Genomic DNA, 16,111 nt, shown 5'->3' with positions numbered 1-16,111 from the left:
GTACTTGAGATTATATTGTATGTACATATACTATAAATACATGCTATATATTCTGTTATTTTTTTCATTGCACATAACATCATAAACCAATACATTAAAAATACTTAATGGGCATAATTTTAATGGCAGCATAATATATGACCACATAACTTCCCTTAAGTTATTTAAATTTGCTTGGGTTTCTTCTTTTTGAGAAATCAGATGCTTGATTTTTGTAAGTATCAGTAATACTGCAATGGTTGTATGCATATACTTCAATCTCATTTCAGATACATGTCTATAAGCAGAGTAGCTAGGTAAAGAGTAAAAGTTTAACATTAATGCACACTACTTTTGAGATTTCATATATATATGTCTATACATAGATATTGGATATATATATATATTTAGAAAGAGACTTTTCAGTTACAGTGACAGAAAACTAATTAAAGCTGACTTTAAAAGAGGATCCAAACAATGTGAATAATAATAATCACTAACATTTATTGAGCATTGTCCATATGTCAGATACTACTTAAGTACCTCCTATTATAAATTCATTTAATTCTTAGAGCACTCAATAAGGGAAGTCTATTATGATTCCTGCCTTACAGCTCCCTCTGTCTCTTGTCTCTGCCTTCCTCTGTGTAGCTCATTCCCAAGCAGGTGTTCTCTTTCTGTCTCTCTAGCTGCTTCAGATTCACACCCTCCCAGATAGTGTCCAGAGAACGAAGCTTGCCTCTTTTCTGGTTGCTCAGGCAAAAGTTCCAGAATTAACTCTGTTTGGAGTTAATTTAACTCCAATCAGTTAACTCTGATTCTTGGCATGGCCTTGGCCCCATTGTCATCCTTGGCCCAATCACCAAAAGAATGTAGGGTCCTGGAGCTAAGTCTCATTCAGCCCTGGAGTTTAGAATGGAGTTTGCTCCACCAGAGTGAATGGTCTCAGAATGGGGATGGAATAATTCTCCCCACCCCAAGACAAACCAGGCACTGTATAAAAACAGAGTGAATGGAAAATAGATGGTTAATTCCAACATAGCTGCAAGTTGACTTCAATGAGGATTCAAATTTTGGTAGCATTTAGAGAAGGGAACAGTAGCAATACCCTGAGAGAAAAACTATCTCCCTGGTTCCAGTTTTTGACGAGTAGTGATTATTTATTGATTGATTGATTGATTGTGATTCACATTTAGAGTATAGGGGACTAGTTTTAGTCTAAAAGAACTGTTCAGATGCCAGACACACCTAAGATAAACGTGTTTACTGCACATGTAAAATTCAAATATAAATACATAGACAATAAATGGAGATCTCTATCTCTACCTATCTATCTATCTATGAAATTTCTAAAATTCTAGTAAATTCACTCTTTCCAGCTTAAGGCACACATCACTGTTTTCCTAAACCTGTGTGGTGTGTTCAAGAAACTGTCTAAACAAAGGACATTTTTCCCAAGTAGAAGACAAAATATAAGGTTTCTTTACTGCTTTGCCACAGTTTGAGGTATGATATAGACTGTAACTATTCCAAAATTAGAATAATCAGCCACAATTTTAGTGACTGTGATGCCATATTACACTTACCAAATATGTCTGTTTACTAATCTTAGCATTCTTTGCTATGTAATAGAGGTAATGTAGAATAGGAGAAAAAAAAAATGTCTGAGCTGTACATGGATTGCCATGGAAACAGCAGCTGACCAATCAGTGGTGAGTACTCAGAACATATGCCTCCTCTATTTGACAGTCTTGATGAACTGATGTTCTCATATTGAATACTTTTGGCTCTAGTGCCACTTGTAATGATAGTTTTTTGACATCTAAATATGTGACACACACCTGTTATAAAAAAATATATATATATATTCTTAGTTTTAAAATTTTCAATCTCCATGTACAAACACCCACACAGGCAGTTATTTCTCCTTTCAAAATGTTCCCTAAATCTTTCATATATTCTCCTCTCCCAATCACTTAACATTTCTTCATGCCATCTAATTATCTTCTCTCTCCTTTACTATCCCAAAACGCCATAGTCTAGTTGGCATAGAGCAGTTTCCACAATATCAAGAAATATCTAAACATGAGACAATTTTAAACATTTTCAATTTTATATTTAATAAGGAGACCAAGTAAAAAATGTATTCATAAGAACTACAAAAGGGTCCACCCCCCAAACCATGAAAAAGCCAGTTTTGTATTTCCCTAATGAGTTCAGGAAATAAAAACAGATGTGTTTCTCAGGAAAGCTTGTGAAAAATGAATGAAAAATAAAAGCCTTTGGAGGCATAGTCTAATTTATAAAAATGAGTACATTACATTTTTAAATAATCTGCCAGTTATGGAACTAGTCCCATTGATTAGATAAAATATTTGTAAATTTCTCTCAGGTGGTGAACCCTTGATCTGCAGAAAAGTTCAGGCTCTCTGGGACTTCAATGAATTTCTCGTGGTGTGACATGTTCTTTACAATAACATCAGTGAGCAGGAAGGGGTATGTACCATGATGCTAAAGACAAAATCAGGCCTTCTGGTCTTTGCTATTGTTGTTACATTAAGATTTAAGGGATGGACTTCCACTGAACCGATTGAACAATGAATAATTGTTGCTGACATTTAAACCTATCTCCAAATCACATACTAAAACTGTGGGGATGATTGAGCATAAGACTTAGAACCACTTAATGTCCAACTGATTCACTAGTAAAGCAATGGCTGATTTGATAATATAGGAATGCTCTTGTTCTGTGGGGTCACTAAAGAATTAAGCACTCTAAAAAAACAATTCTTTTCTGTATATAAACCTTGGCTTTAAACATTTCTAATACCTTTTCGACTTTGTTCAGAAATTGTTCTGGGAGCCTGGGATATGTCAGTGAATAAACAAAGATTTCCTGACTTCACAGAGTATACCTTCTAGCAGAGGATGAAAACAATAATAAACAAATTAAGCAAATTAATTATATAATATGTTAGAAAGTGAATGTTCCTGTTAAGGTGGCCAGTAGTCTCATAATTACTAAAACTTTATCTTTCCTGATTTCCTCAGAACATTTGGTATTGTTGAACCTGTTCTCCTTATTCTTTCATCTTACCCACAGTTGGATATATGTTTTTTGAGTGCCTACTAAACATTAGGTGTTGTACTGACTGCTGGGGATCTAACAGCGCACACAGCATATCTTACCTGTCCTCTTCTCTTCTAACAGTTCTCTCTCTTTTCTTAAGCCACTCAGCACTGATCATTTTAGGAGGCCTTTTCTCTTTTATCTGCTCCATAAATATTAGGGTTCTACTTCTAAAGGGGTTTATCCACAGTCTCCTTCTTGATTCACATGCTTTTTTGGTGATCTCATTGATTCTGAGCTTTCAGCTATTATGAATATGTGAAAGACTCAAACTCAACATCTCATCACAACAGAATACATAGAAGGCAGAAGAAGGACGTAATCTCTACCCTCATGGAAATTATAACCCAGTGGAGAAGACAGACAAAAAGAATGTAAAGAAGCAAATGAGTAAAAATAACTGTACAATTGTGACAATTTTCATGAATGAAACAAACAAGGAGATGAGAATAAGCATAGAGGAGACCTGCTATTAGAATGGGCAGAGTGGACTCTCTGAAGAAGTGACAACTGACAGAGTGATGAAAAGAAATAAGCCTTGTGGGAATATTCAAAGGAAGACTATTCTGAGTGAAGAGAATGTGCTGAAGTCCTGAGGTGAGGAAATCTTGCTAACCTTTGTGACTGGATGAAAATGAACACAGGAGACAGTGTTGTGAGATTAAGAGAGAGAAACACAGTAACTAAATGATACAAGATCTTAAAGTCCTGAAAAAGAATTTAGATATTATTCTAGATAGAGTTGGAAGTCATGGAATTGTTTTTAAGCAAATGATTAATATAATCTGACTTATTTTTCTGCCATTACTTTTGCTACTAAGTAGAAAAATGGAATTACATGTACAGAAGGAAGAGGAAAGCTCTCACTAAAGACACCACCAACCTAAATTCCATCCCACCTGACAGTTATTACCTGAAACTCCTTTAATAGGGAACAATTTCCTCCACAAATGGCATTAGAATAATTGCAAAAAAATGACAATGCTTAAGGAAGGAGGGAAAATAACCTACTAAATTCCTGGGAGCATATTAGATTACTCCTAAATTATCCATGTATTATTTTCACGTAAAATGCAATGTGAATATTTTTCTAAAATAACGTAGAAGAAAGCGAGATTCAAAAAGAAGGTGACCACATAAGTATCTCTTGTCCCAGAGGAATGAACATATTTGGGCTTTTAGTGACTGCTATGTATATTACCTGACAGAGAATTGATTGATTCCTAAACAGTTGACTGAAAATGAATTTTCTAATTAGATCCCATTTTGCCCTGGTTTCTGTTTTTAAATTTAAAAAAAAAATTGTTCTAATGGTTTATCAGCTCGAGTACTGGAATAGCAACATAGATTTGGTCACTTGGAATCTAATTATCCTAAAACTATTCTTGTTACCAAGAGATTAGAAATGGGTTATTACTTGGGTTTATTGTGGGTAATTAAAACATCTGGATAACTATGGATATTCCCCTCCCCATTTAATTAGAAATGTTTAGCATTGTGTTAGATTAATAACCTCAGAATCTTCTGGAAAAAAAAAATCTGGGATTGAGATTTTCCTAATACTATATGCTACTCACAAACAAAACAAAAATAAAACAAAATTTGAAAGCTCATCAGAATTGTATGTCATTCATTCATTCATTCATTCAGTACATGATTTATAGGGATGGAAAATGTTAGCCCTGGGTATGAAAAAATGAACAAACAGCAAAAAACTCAAGCTGTCATGGAACTTACATTTTAATGGGGAGATTATAAACATAACAGCTAAAAAATAAATAGTATCAGATAATGATAAGTACTATGAAAAAAAGCAGGTAAGGGAAATGGAGGGTTGGAGGTTGCAATCTGAAAGGTGTCAGGAAAAACTTAAGGTAGCATGAGAGATAAAAGCAAAAGGAGGTAAAGAAGTAAACAATATTGATATCTAGAAAGAAGAACTGTTCTATTCTAAGCAGAAGAACAGTACAAATGCCCTAAAGTGGGATGTGACCAGAATATTCAAGGATTAGTCAAGTGAAACAATGGGAAAACAGTAAGAAAGATAGCCAAAGAGGTACTAAAGATGTACCAAAAGGTCTTAACTATTGTAAAGACATTTTCCTTTATTTGAAGTCAGATAAGAAGAAATTGGAGGATTATGAACAGAATTACATGATCTGACATATTTTTAAATGATTCCTTGGCTGTTGTGTTGAGAATAGACTGTACGTGCTAAAGAGCTGAAGCAGGGAGGTCAGTTAAGAGACACTATTGCAGTAATCCAAATGAAATCAATGGAGAGTAAATCAGAGTGGAAAGTGGCGATAAGTGATCAGATTCTGAATATATTTCAAAGGTAGAGCCAAGAGGATTTGCTGATGGATTAGTTATGGACTGAAAAGGAGTCATGACAACTCAAGGATTTGAGTCTGAGTGGGTGGAAGGAAAGTGTTGTCATTTAGAGAGAGAATTCGGTGGCCACTTAGGTTTGGAAGAAATGACCAGGATTTGAGTTTTGGTCATGTTAAGTTTGAAATGCCTGGTAGACAGACAAGTGGACATATTGAGTGGGCAATTAGATATACAAGTCTGAGATTCAGAGAGGTCCAGGCTGGAGAGAGAACTTTGGAAATATCAGTACATAGGTAGTATTTAAAGATAGGAGACTAGATGAAGTTACCAACAAGAGGTTCAGTGTAGCTAGAAAAGTGAAGAGGTCTAAACCTGATCCCGGAGCTCTCAAAGTTTACCAGTTTGGTGATGTAAGATGAAATCAGCAAAGGAAGTAGAGAATATGTGGCCTGTAAGATTAGAAGAAAGCCAGGAAAAGATGATATTGTGACATCCAAATTTTAAAAAAATGTTATAAGGAGATCAAATGACATGGAAGTCACTAACAACCTTGATAAGAGTGGCTTCTGTTTTGTGCAAGATGGGTCAAAATCTGCCAGAGATGAGTTTAAGAGAAGATAGCCAGAAAGGGAAGTGAGGCCAAGAGACATGTTTTTGTTTTATTGTTGTTGTTGTTGTTTTTAAGATCATATTTATTTATTTGATATAGAGAGAGAAAGAGTGAGAGAACACAAGCAGGGGGAGTAGCAGAGGGAAAGAGAGAAACAGGCTCCTTGCTGAGCAGGGTGCCCCACAGAGGACTCAATTTCAGCAACCTGGGATCATGACCTGAGCCAAAGGTAGGCACCCCTGTTTTATTGTTTTTAAGATGAGAGGAATCACATCATTTTTGTAAGCTGTTAGGAATAACCTATAGTGAAGGAAAATTTGATCCTCCAATAGAGAGAAAAATAATATCGGTTATCATAGTTAATGTACAAATGGAAAGTTAATCATAGGAACATGGACCATAGTGACAAAAACAACAGTGGAGTGTATGGGCACAGGATTTAGTCTTTGGTTAAAGGTGGTAGTAGAAGCTTGTGGAAGTTCTCTTCTGATTGCTTCTGGTTTTTCAGTGGTCAGGGAAGTGAAGTCATGAGATGAGACTGAGGCTAGAAGAGAAGTTATGAAATAACCATCTTGGAGAGTGAAAGAGTGAACAGAGCAGGGGCAGCTCCGCAGACCTGCTTAAGGACAGAGATGAAGCACTTTGTGAGTTTTTCTCCAGTCACATTCAGGTGCCAGAGCACAGGGACGGAGGAGATAGACTGTTAGAATTAATGAACATACAGTTGTGTTAAGTTGCTGTTGTGACAAAGAGGGAGGCAAATGTGTTGAGGATACACGCAAGTGTATGTATTCTAACGATGGAGTGTGGACTCCAAGCTGCATAAGGAGGCGGGTAGAGGCTCCAGAAGGGTTAAAGACAGTGAAAAGGTGACAAGATCTCTCAATGGCCAAGTATCGTAGTCAGGGCTCTGGAGGCAACAAGCTGCAAAGATAACAGTGATAGTGATGGGGTCTGAGAATGAAATGAGAGGCCATCAAGCAAGGATCCAGGACAAGGGGACTAGAATTGTTTATGTGGACATTAAAATTGTGAAGAATTATGGCAAGAACGGTGCTGAGAAAAATGACAGTAATCCAAGGACTAAAATCTCCAAAGAACTTGTTTTGGAGGTTAAAGTGGGTAGAAGAGAATGAAAGCTGCCATTCTGTTTTGTTTTTCTTGTAAGTCTACATCTGTCTTGAAACTATCAAGGCACACTGAAACAGGCTTTATTTCCTGTCCTTATCCAGATCCCGTTCCTTCTCCTACGCTGCTTCTCCAGGGAGGAGATATTCCTCTCCCTGACCCTTAGTTTCTCCACCTCTAGCTTAAACAAATGAAAACCTTCCCTTTGGCACCACTTTCCCTAACATTCCAATATTCTCCTTTGCCTATGCTTCTCTATCACTCTTCTACCCAAATCTCAAGACTCATTAATGGGAAAGTGAATTTGGGGAAGATCAATACCAGAAAGAAGGGTAGGGCCCAAGTAAGGAAAATGGGGCTGACCTATCTAATTTGTATCATCTCCTAAAATCTGTTCTACTAAAACTACCCACTGAGCTCTTTCAGACATCTTGGACACGGTGTTAAGTTTCATGCATGAGGCTCAGTATCAAAGCATTACCTGAATAGATACAAAATGCTCTATGGTGTGTGCAAATGGGTGGAGTAAATTTGATTACGCATTCGGAAAATGAACTCAGGGCTTCTACAATGGATGCCTCTACAAAATAACTGCAATAATGATGATTACTATGGCGTCTACTGCAGTAACAACAGATGAAAAATCAGTTCCCTTCACAACTGAATTGAGCCCTTTGACTTTTGGCTATAGCACAACACTGCTTAGTAATCAGTAAAACCTATTATTATCTACCTTACCAATGGTTGCATAGCACAGAGCTTGCCAATTAGCATTTTAAAATATTTGCGGTATAGACAGTGACCCTAATTGCAAAGATTATTTTCTGAGAAGACGTAAGAGGTGACCAAATGACACCTAATAAATCTACTTCTGTAAATGCTGGGTATGGTGGGTTATAGACCTTCACATGTGAAATGAAACATGGGAAAAAATCTATAGCATGATTATAGCTAAACATTACATTTGATTTCTCCTTGGTCCCAAGACTTTAACTCAATTTAGTTAATTTGACATTTTTGGTATTAGCATGGAGACAAATTCAAGACTGAATAATGAGCTGATCTCTCATATAGCACTGAGAGGTTTGGTTATTTTTTAAATCCTTTTCCAATAGCCAGAAATCTTCATTCCCATTGGCAAACTTCCTGAACAATTCCTCTTGATATTAATGTAATTGCCTCTTTGTCATACACAAAAACCTTATGGCAACCCCATTAGTTTGATCTTTAAATGGCAGACTCTCCAATTAGGCTCAATATTGAAGCATAATTAGATTTGATCAATACATATGTAGCAGATCTAAATGACTAAATATTGATAGTGTTGTTTTAGTAACTTTATAATATTCATCTCGGTGCATACAGATTTAGTACCCCAGGACTTCTTTCTCAAGAGGCTGCAAAGTAAGGCTCTTTAAACACATTTTATGAGAGACATGTCCTGATGTACATTGGTAAGATTCAATTCAAACGTGGAAGGCCTGCATCTTTTATGGGGTTATCTATAACGTTGCCACTGAAAGTATGATCGATAGACTACCTGGGCATCACATGGGCTCTGGCTAGAGATGCCATACTTAATGAACCAGGCCCTACTCCAGATCTACTGAAATAGAACCTGGATTTGAACAAGTCCCTCTGGTGATTCATATGCACATTAACATTTGAGAAGCTTTGATCTATGTGATTAGCTTTGTAGATGTGAAAGAATGAAAGAGGAATTTGGAGAAATCATGCAATGAACATTCATTCATTCAACATGTATTTTTTGAGTACTTTGTATCGGCCATTCCTTGTGCTAGGAACTAGCGACACAGCTATGAACACATACATACATACGGGTAAACCCCATATATATGGGGTTTCCTAGTTGCTTAGATACTTTGCTATGGGCCCAGCACTGTCCCAGGTAATGTAGGACTTTGAAAGGAGTGTAGTTCATTTTGCTGATATTTATAAGCAATTAGTACATGTGCAAGTGCTCTAGGAGCTGCAAGAGCTTATAAAGGTGTAGGCCCTACCCTCAAGGAGTTTACATATAAGGGCAAGACATATTCCTAACTCTTATAACCCAATTAAGCCCAGAAGGTTTACATATGCAAAGCAATTTGGGAACAATACAAGTAAAATAAATTGTGTGATGTGAATTACAAATGGTATTGTGATTAGCAGAGGGAAAGTATAATATTTGAAGAAGTGTTTGGATTAGGTTTCAGGATGAGAGCAGGGATGGCTCTTGAAAAATACAAAGGATACTTGTTCACTGTGGACTCCAGAAAGGAAGCATTTCCCACTGTATTCATTTGTATTTTTATTCAGAAAATAAAAGAGAAAAATAAAGCTAGATTTGGAAATTTGGGAGTCATTGAGTTTCTTTATAAGAATTTATGCAGTTAACAGAGTGAACTGAGATACCTGTACCTCAATTATGGTTTAAAAGGTCAAAATAAAGGGATAGAAAAGGGCCAATATTCCACTCTTTTATAGGAGCCCTGAGCATATCTGACCCACATCTTCAGAGGTAGGAAGAGCCAGTCCAGTGGGACAACAGGGTTTACAAGTCAGAAGACCTGAGTTTTTGCTTCCCAGTAACTCACCCAAGTTATAATGTGGTAAAGGACATCATAGTTCTCACTTCCTTTACTGGTAAAAGAAGGAATTATTTCATTTCTGCTGCTGTCTCAGCAAGCATGGGATAATCCCCAGGCAGTGTCCCTTACCCCTCCTCCATGCCATCCCATAGGATCACACATCTAGCATGAGTGCCTCTCATGGAAGTTGGAAACTGAGATAATGTGTCTCTCTGGTATAGTTGCTTATAAGGTCTCACAAAATACCTACAACAACCAGAAGTCCTAAATTTCCAGGATAATTCTGTTTTCAAATATTCTATAACAAAGTCTTCCTAAGTACATTTTTTGCTCAGTGTAATGAAGCTGGGGGAAAACTGAGCTTTGAAACCATGTGGATGAGTTCAGGTCATCAGACAATTCACCTCTCTTACCTGAGACGTAACTTCTGGGTCAGTAACATGAACATACTATTCCATAGGAATTGTTGTAAAGCTTACATAATATACGTAAGGCCTGACACAGCATAAGAAGCAAATCCAAATAATAGACAAAATATTATATAGCTATTATATATAGCTAGGGTAGATCATATAGCCATATATAGCTACACATAAAATACATCGTTCATATATATTTTTCCTCTTAATCACTTGAGGCTATAATTTTCCATGCATTTGTGCTCACTGCCCATATACTTCCACCAAAGAGGAAGTGTGATAAGTATATTTACTTTTCAACACCCTTTCCTTCACCCCTTTTCATTCCGTGCAATCAGATCTCCCATGGAAATCAGATCTGTCATGGAAAGGTCACACACACCCTGAATGAAAATAAAGAAGCCTAAGTAGCAATACCTTTTCTCCTCCCCCTACCCATTACCATCTGTGCCCCAAAGAAAGAAACTAAAGTCTAAGCATAATTAAATAAGCTTGATTCTTTCTCTATGTCTTTTTTTATGGGGCATGAGAATTATATTTATGGCAGGTGCTCTATGAATTGAACAGGTGAATGACTGAAAAATAACACCATCTACATTTACTAATTCATAGAGCAAAGTTGGTCTCCTACCATGTGTCAGTCACTATCATATGCACAAGTTCACATTCCAGTGGGAGACACCAACAATTACAATATAATGTGATAATACCTATAAGAGAAATATGTAACTAAGCAAATCCTAGCTGCTGTTAACAACCAAAAGAAAGTGCATAATGGTTCAAATATGATAAACATCTCATATTCATATAGAATCTGAAATGTGTGACTGTAACATGTGCAAATTCTCCTTGACATGGTTTAGGGACTCATGGTCCTTCCTTCTCCTAGGCTACACCATGGCCTAGGTCCAGTGGTATCAGTAGAAGTGGAAACAGTTGGGGAATGGACATGCACATCACTTCTGCTCACATTCCATTGGCCATAACTCGGAGACTTTGAAGTATTTTCCAGCAGTGTGGGTAGAGGTGGGGTGGGGTGGGAAGTGTTATAATTTCATTCAAAATGGATACATTATGTACTTAGGTCCTGCTAGTTACAATATTAGACATTAATCAGAATCAGCTGCTGCCTTTGGGGAACCTGTGGTCTAAGATCTCGGACCAGCAACCTCACCATCATCTGGGAGGTTACTGGCCCAGACCTAGCAAATGAGAATCTGGATGATTCATATGCACACGAAAGGTTGAGAAGCACTGGTCTAGGGTGTTCCATAGGTACTCCTCTCAGAGAATGTTGTTCTGAGGCCCACCAATTTGAAAAAGCTTTAAATTCCATGAGGAGGGAAGTGTGCTGGTGGGCCTGGGTAAGGGCTGCTGGAGAGAAAGGAACTGATTGGAAGCCCAGGGTAGGTTGCTGAGCGCAGGCTAGTGGTGCTTTCTACACAGGGCCTCAATACCTAAGAACTTCTACCTGACAGACTCATTAATGTCCTCACAAAGACTGATGTTATACATGTCCACACTCTCTCACACAATTGCTTGTATGTCCCCAAACATCGTATTATATAAAGCTAAATCTTTACACATTGCAATTTATAAGTACTAAGGACACTGATTCGGTAAACACAATGTTTTCTGTGCATTCTGAGGGAAGGGAACCCTCTCGTGCAAAGCAGTCACTCAGAAGGCCTGCCCTGCATATTTTGTACTTGAATATAAAATCAAAAACCATAAATGCTGAACTGAATCTCCTATTTTATAACATATGCATGTGCAGAGAATTTCTCTATTTGTCGTGACACAAATACAGTTACAAAAACATTTAAAAATCTGACAAATTTGGACTGAAATTTATGTCAGCCCCCCAGGTTAGCACTTATGACTTCACTTGCCTTCGTGTGTTCTGTGTTGTAACCACTTCGCTATTAGCCATGTTTCCCCTAGCCTCTCTGTCTTTTGCTCTTTTCTCCCCTTGCCTCTTCCTCCCTCCAGAAACACACTCTCACTATTCTGACAGCTGGAATATATATGCCATGGTAAACAGAAAATGATTGAAAGACAAATCTAAGCAGACAGTATAACCTGGTGTGAGAGGAGATGGCTTAGAATTTATAATTAGAAGCCTATTTCAGCTTCCTTCATAGGACTGTTGAAATTCTTTTCAGGGGTGTCTTGACTGCCTTGAAAATGAATGTCATTGAGGACATTTTTTTGCCCTCTCTTGTTTCCTTGGCAACAGGTTGATGATGCAGCAGCTGAAATCCACTGTCTCCCTGGAGATACTGGTGTGGGCAGGCAGCAAACCACTGGTAATGCCTGCCATGTGTACTGAACTTGACCAAATCTTTCCATTCCAGTCCTACTATATGCCTTATACAAAGATATCTACCCAATAGAAGAATGGCTTTACAATATAATTGTTGGCATGACTATCAGTGAAAGAAGTATTCACCTGCTTTTTAAAATGGTTTACCTTTCACGTAAAACTTAATACTGAGTTTTGAAATGTAGAAGTCTTGGGTAATTGTATGCATCAATTCAGTGTCAGAGTAATATATTGAAAAAGAAAAACCCCTACCTTGTTCTGTGTTAATATAAAGTCTGAGAGAAGGGGGCAAGGGATCAGGGGTCAGGACTCTTTCCTCTAGATTTATATCAAGCGTATGGTCCCTATCGGGTAACCACAACCCAACAGCCACTCTCCACTTCTTGAATGTTCTGAAACAAATCATGCCTGTGATCTGTGGAGAAAGCATGGAAGAACTATAAATGGATACTGTCTGTCAGTGTTCTCCTCTGGAAGATAAGAGAGCAACTAGAGAAGAAAGTTCAGCTGGGAGGGGAGTGCCGTTTAGGGAAAGCATATAAGATGGCTCAGGGGACAGACAGACACAGCTGACAGGCAAGGCATCTGGACTATCGATGGACCTATTGCCAAAGGTAGGATGGCCCAGACACTCAGGGATGAATGAATGAAGGCTTTATGGAAACATGATAAACAGAGGGAAACTTGAGTAATAAAACCATAAGGTTGGTGCAACAGGTAAGTAGGGAAGATGGAATTAGACAAGGGAAAATTACAGCTGAATTCAATTAAAGAGTAGCATTTAGAATGGATTGATTTTTTTTTTTCTTGAAGTAATTGAATGCAACCAACTGCTGAATTTATGCCGAGAATAGATCCAGAGAAAAAGAGAAACAGAGAGAGAGAGAGAGAGAATGTTTTACCTGAAGAGGATGCAGAGGAAAAGAGAAAACACAGAGAGTGTGAGGTCTGGGCGGCATCTGAGAGACAGGTGGGTGTGGTTATGTAAAGGAGAAGCAGGAAAAGGAAAGATAAAGTCCAAGGGACTCCAGTACCAGTCATGAACTGCCAAAGGAAGGAGAATGCCTGCTATGGGCAACTCAACTGAAGAGAAATACACAGAGCATACAACAAACATATTTGGTAAACATGTACACTAAATGGGTAATAGCTAAGGAGGATTCTAAAAATTTACAAATTTTCCACTGCCCCCATGTGATTGTAAATATTCTGGGTGATGAGTTCTGTCTGGAGTCTGGAAAGATATGAAGGTAACTTTTTGTCCTCTCAGTTCTGGTAGTCTGTTCAGGGACTGAGGAAATATCTTGGGAAATGACATTTTTGTACAGTATTTTTTTTTAAAGAACATGTTCACTGATCTAACCTTTTGCTCCCTCCATTGACATGAGCAGCACAGCCTAAATGAATCAACACCATAGTTTTCCTTCATGTTCAGGCTGAACAAATAGTGTAAAAATATGAAGAATAAAAAAGAGCAATGAGAGAATTCTCCCCTGATGCACTTAGCAGTTAATTGCACTGGCTTTAGAGTCAGGTAACCTGCATTGGAATCACTAATTTAGTTTTTAACAGCTGGATGATGTTGAAGGAGGTAATTAATTTATCCAGGCATCCACACTTTAATCTGTAAAATGGTAAAAATACTACTAATAATACCTACATAATAAAGCTATTCTTGGATTAATTCATGAAATGCATGTAAAGCTTTTAACACAATTCTTGGCACATAAAAAAAAAAAGCCTTAGCTATTATATTTTATGGTGATCAACATACTTAACTAATCAAACTATTTGTGAAACCTAAATTCCTTATTAAGTTTAACATCTGGATTGGGCAGCTATGATGAACAAAATGGAGTAAATGTCTTATTTCCAATTTTTTATCTGATAGTACCTCTGATTCTACCTTAGATCTATAACTGGGCTTGCTAATGCTTCCAAAATCAGTCAATTTATTAATATTAAAACGTTAGGCAATGATCGACAAATTAATTTTCTTCCATCCTCTTTTGGTTATTTCCCTTTTAAAAATCATATTTGAATTTAGTTAATTCAGTGAATTTAACTTACGGTAGATTTAGAGAAGCTCTATCGTTCTAATCAAATGATGGTTCATTATAGATTCACTGACAATTTTCAAATCCTCGTTTTAAAATGCTGCCTCTGATGTTCTTTATTTTCCATCCCCCTCTCTCTGTAACCTACATAGATTTTTGGGGGGAAAATGAAAAGGGAATAGAATTAAATTCATCTTGGCCAAGTATCTTTTACTGCAGAGCAGAGTTCAGGTACTTGATAAAGGAGGGGTAAATGTTCTAGGTCATGTTGGCATCAGCAGCAGCAGTAGAACATGAGGATAAAGCAGGATGTTTGAACCGGGAGAGCAAGGCAGAGGCACAGGATAGTGAGCCAAAAAAGCAGTGATGATTATGCAAGAGAATAAAAATGGACGCAACCTGTGGTTGGGTAATAAGGAAGATTAGACACTACCTACCGGAAAGGAAAGCCGGAGCACAAAGATAGCTTGTGAGTTAAGTGGATCAAAACAGAAATTTAGGCAAACAAGCTTCCCACAAGAGGAGCAGGCTCAGAAGTGGGTCAGGAAGCCAAGTAGACAAGGAGCGACAATCAAGAATAGGTCCAGCAACCATGGAATCTTTGGTCTTTTGCTTCTGCAGACCATCCCACCCAGGAATTTCTTAGAATTAGAATTTTTGGTTGAGACAGAAATCTACAGCATCAACAGTTTAGAACTGGATAGTCCTAGGAGAGAGGTCAGCCATCAGATTGGAAGAAGAGGTAACAGCTCAAGACAGATGCTGACCCAAAACTTCTTTGATGAACTAAATTCAGATAAATCACCAAGATCAAATGGTCTCTACCAAGTAACTTTTAAGAAACTTAAAGTTGGGGATCCCTGGGTGGCTCAGTGGTTTAGTGCCTGCCTTCAGCCCAGGGCGTGATCCTGGAGTCCTGGGGATCGAGTCCCACATCAGGCTCCCTGCATTGAGCCTGTTCCTCCCTCTGCCTGTGTCTCTGCCTCTCTCTCTCTGTGTGTGTCTCCCATGAATAAATAAATAAATAAAATATTTAAAAAAAAAAAAAAGAAACTTAAAGTTATGGCTTTGGAACACATGTCTAAAATGGACAGTCTGTCTTTGGAAATCATTACTGTGAGGGGAATTTTTTTTCTTCCCCCCCACCCCTCCCCACCCCCAGATTCTCTCTACTTCAGGGCCAAATACCTTAAAATCCACTCAATTTTCAAACTTGTATTTTTAAATCCAAAGGACAGTCCTTGGGGGGAAGAGATGCATGTTAATCAGAATTGCAGGGAGCCAAAAAAAAAAAAAAAAAAGAATTGCAGGGAGCCAATGTAGGTCACGTTCAGGTGGCTCTGAGGAGAGTAACCTGACTTAAGCCTGCAGGGGGGCACTGAGCCACAGCTAACAGGAACTGAGGAAAACCAGGATAATAAGGGGAAATTACTGGAGTGAATCATGGATGGGACACACACACACACACACACACACACACACACACAAGTCTGCTAAACAAATGACTAGTGGGCCTTCCTCAAGGTTTACTTATTAA

General features: G+C 37.8%; 2 long non-coding RNA genes across 4 annotated transcripts in view; one reads left to right on the top strand and one right to left on the bottom strand.

The window, feature by feature from the left end:
- The window catches only part of LOC144305184 (uncharacterized), a 38,032-nt gene extending 24,909 nt beyond the window's left edge, over positions 1-13,123 (top strand). The window contains exons 2-3 of one of the 2 annotated variants that reach the window (XR_013372231.1): positions 2,372-2,475; positions 12,431-13,123. This is a non-coding gene — a long non-coding RNA (uncharacterized LOC144305184). Of the gene's footprint in view, positions 1-2,371; positions 2,476-3,402; positions 4,689-12,430 lie in introns of those variants that run through there. The other variant, XR_013372232.1, reaches the window with a different exon arrangement.
- The window catches only part of LOC144305183 (uncharacterized), a 31,314-nt gene extending 16,110 nt beyond the window's left edge, over positions 1-15,204 (bottom strand). Inside the window, exons 1-2 of one of the 2 annotated variants that reach the window (XR_013372229.1) lie at positions 15,012-15,204; positions 14,588-14,718 (exon numbers count right to left, since the gene is read on the bottom strand). This is a non-coding gene — a long non-coding RNA (uncharacterized LOC144305183). The remainder of the gene's footprint in view (positions 1-14,587; positions 14,719-15,011) is intronic. The other variant, XR_013372230.1, reaches the window with a different exon arrangement.
- Between the last annotated feature and the right edge of the window lie 907 nt (positions 15,205-16,111).

This window comes from Canis aureus, chromosome 35 (assembly GCF_053574225.1).
Source record: "Canis aureus isolate CA01 chromosome 35, VMU_Caureus_v.1.0, whole genome shotgun sequence".
Taxonomy (NCBI): Eukaryota; Metazoa; Chordata; class Mammalia; order Carnivora; family Canidae; genus Canis; species Canis aureus.
This window is presented reverse-complemented; position numbering and strand designations above follow the sequence as displayed.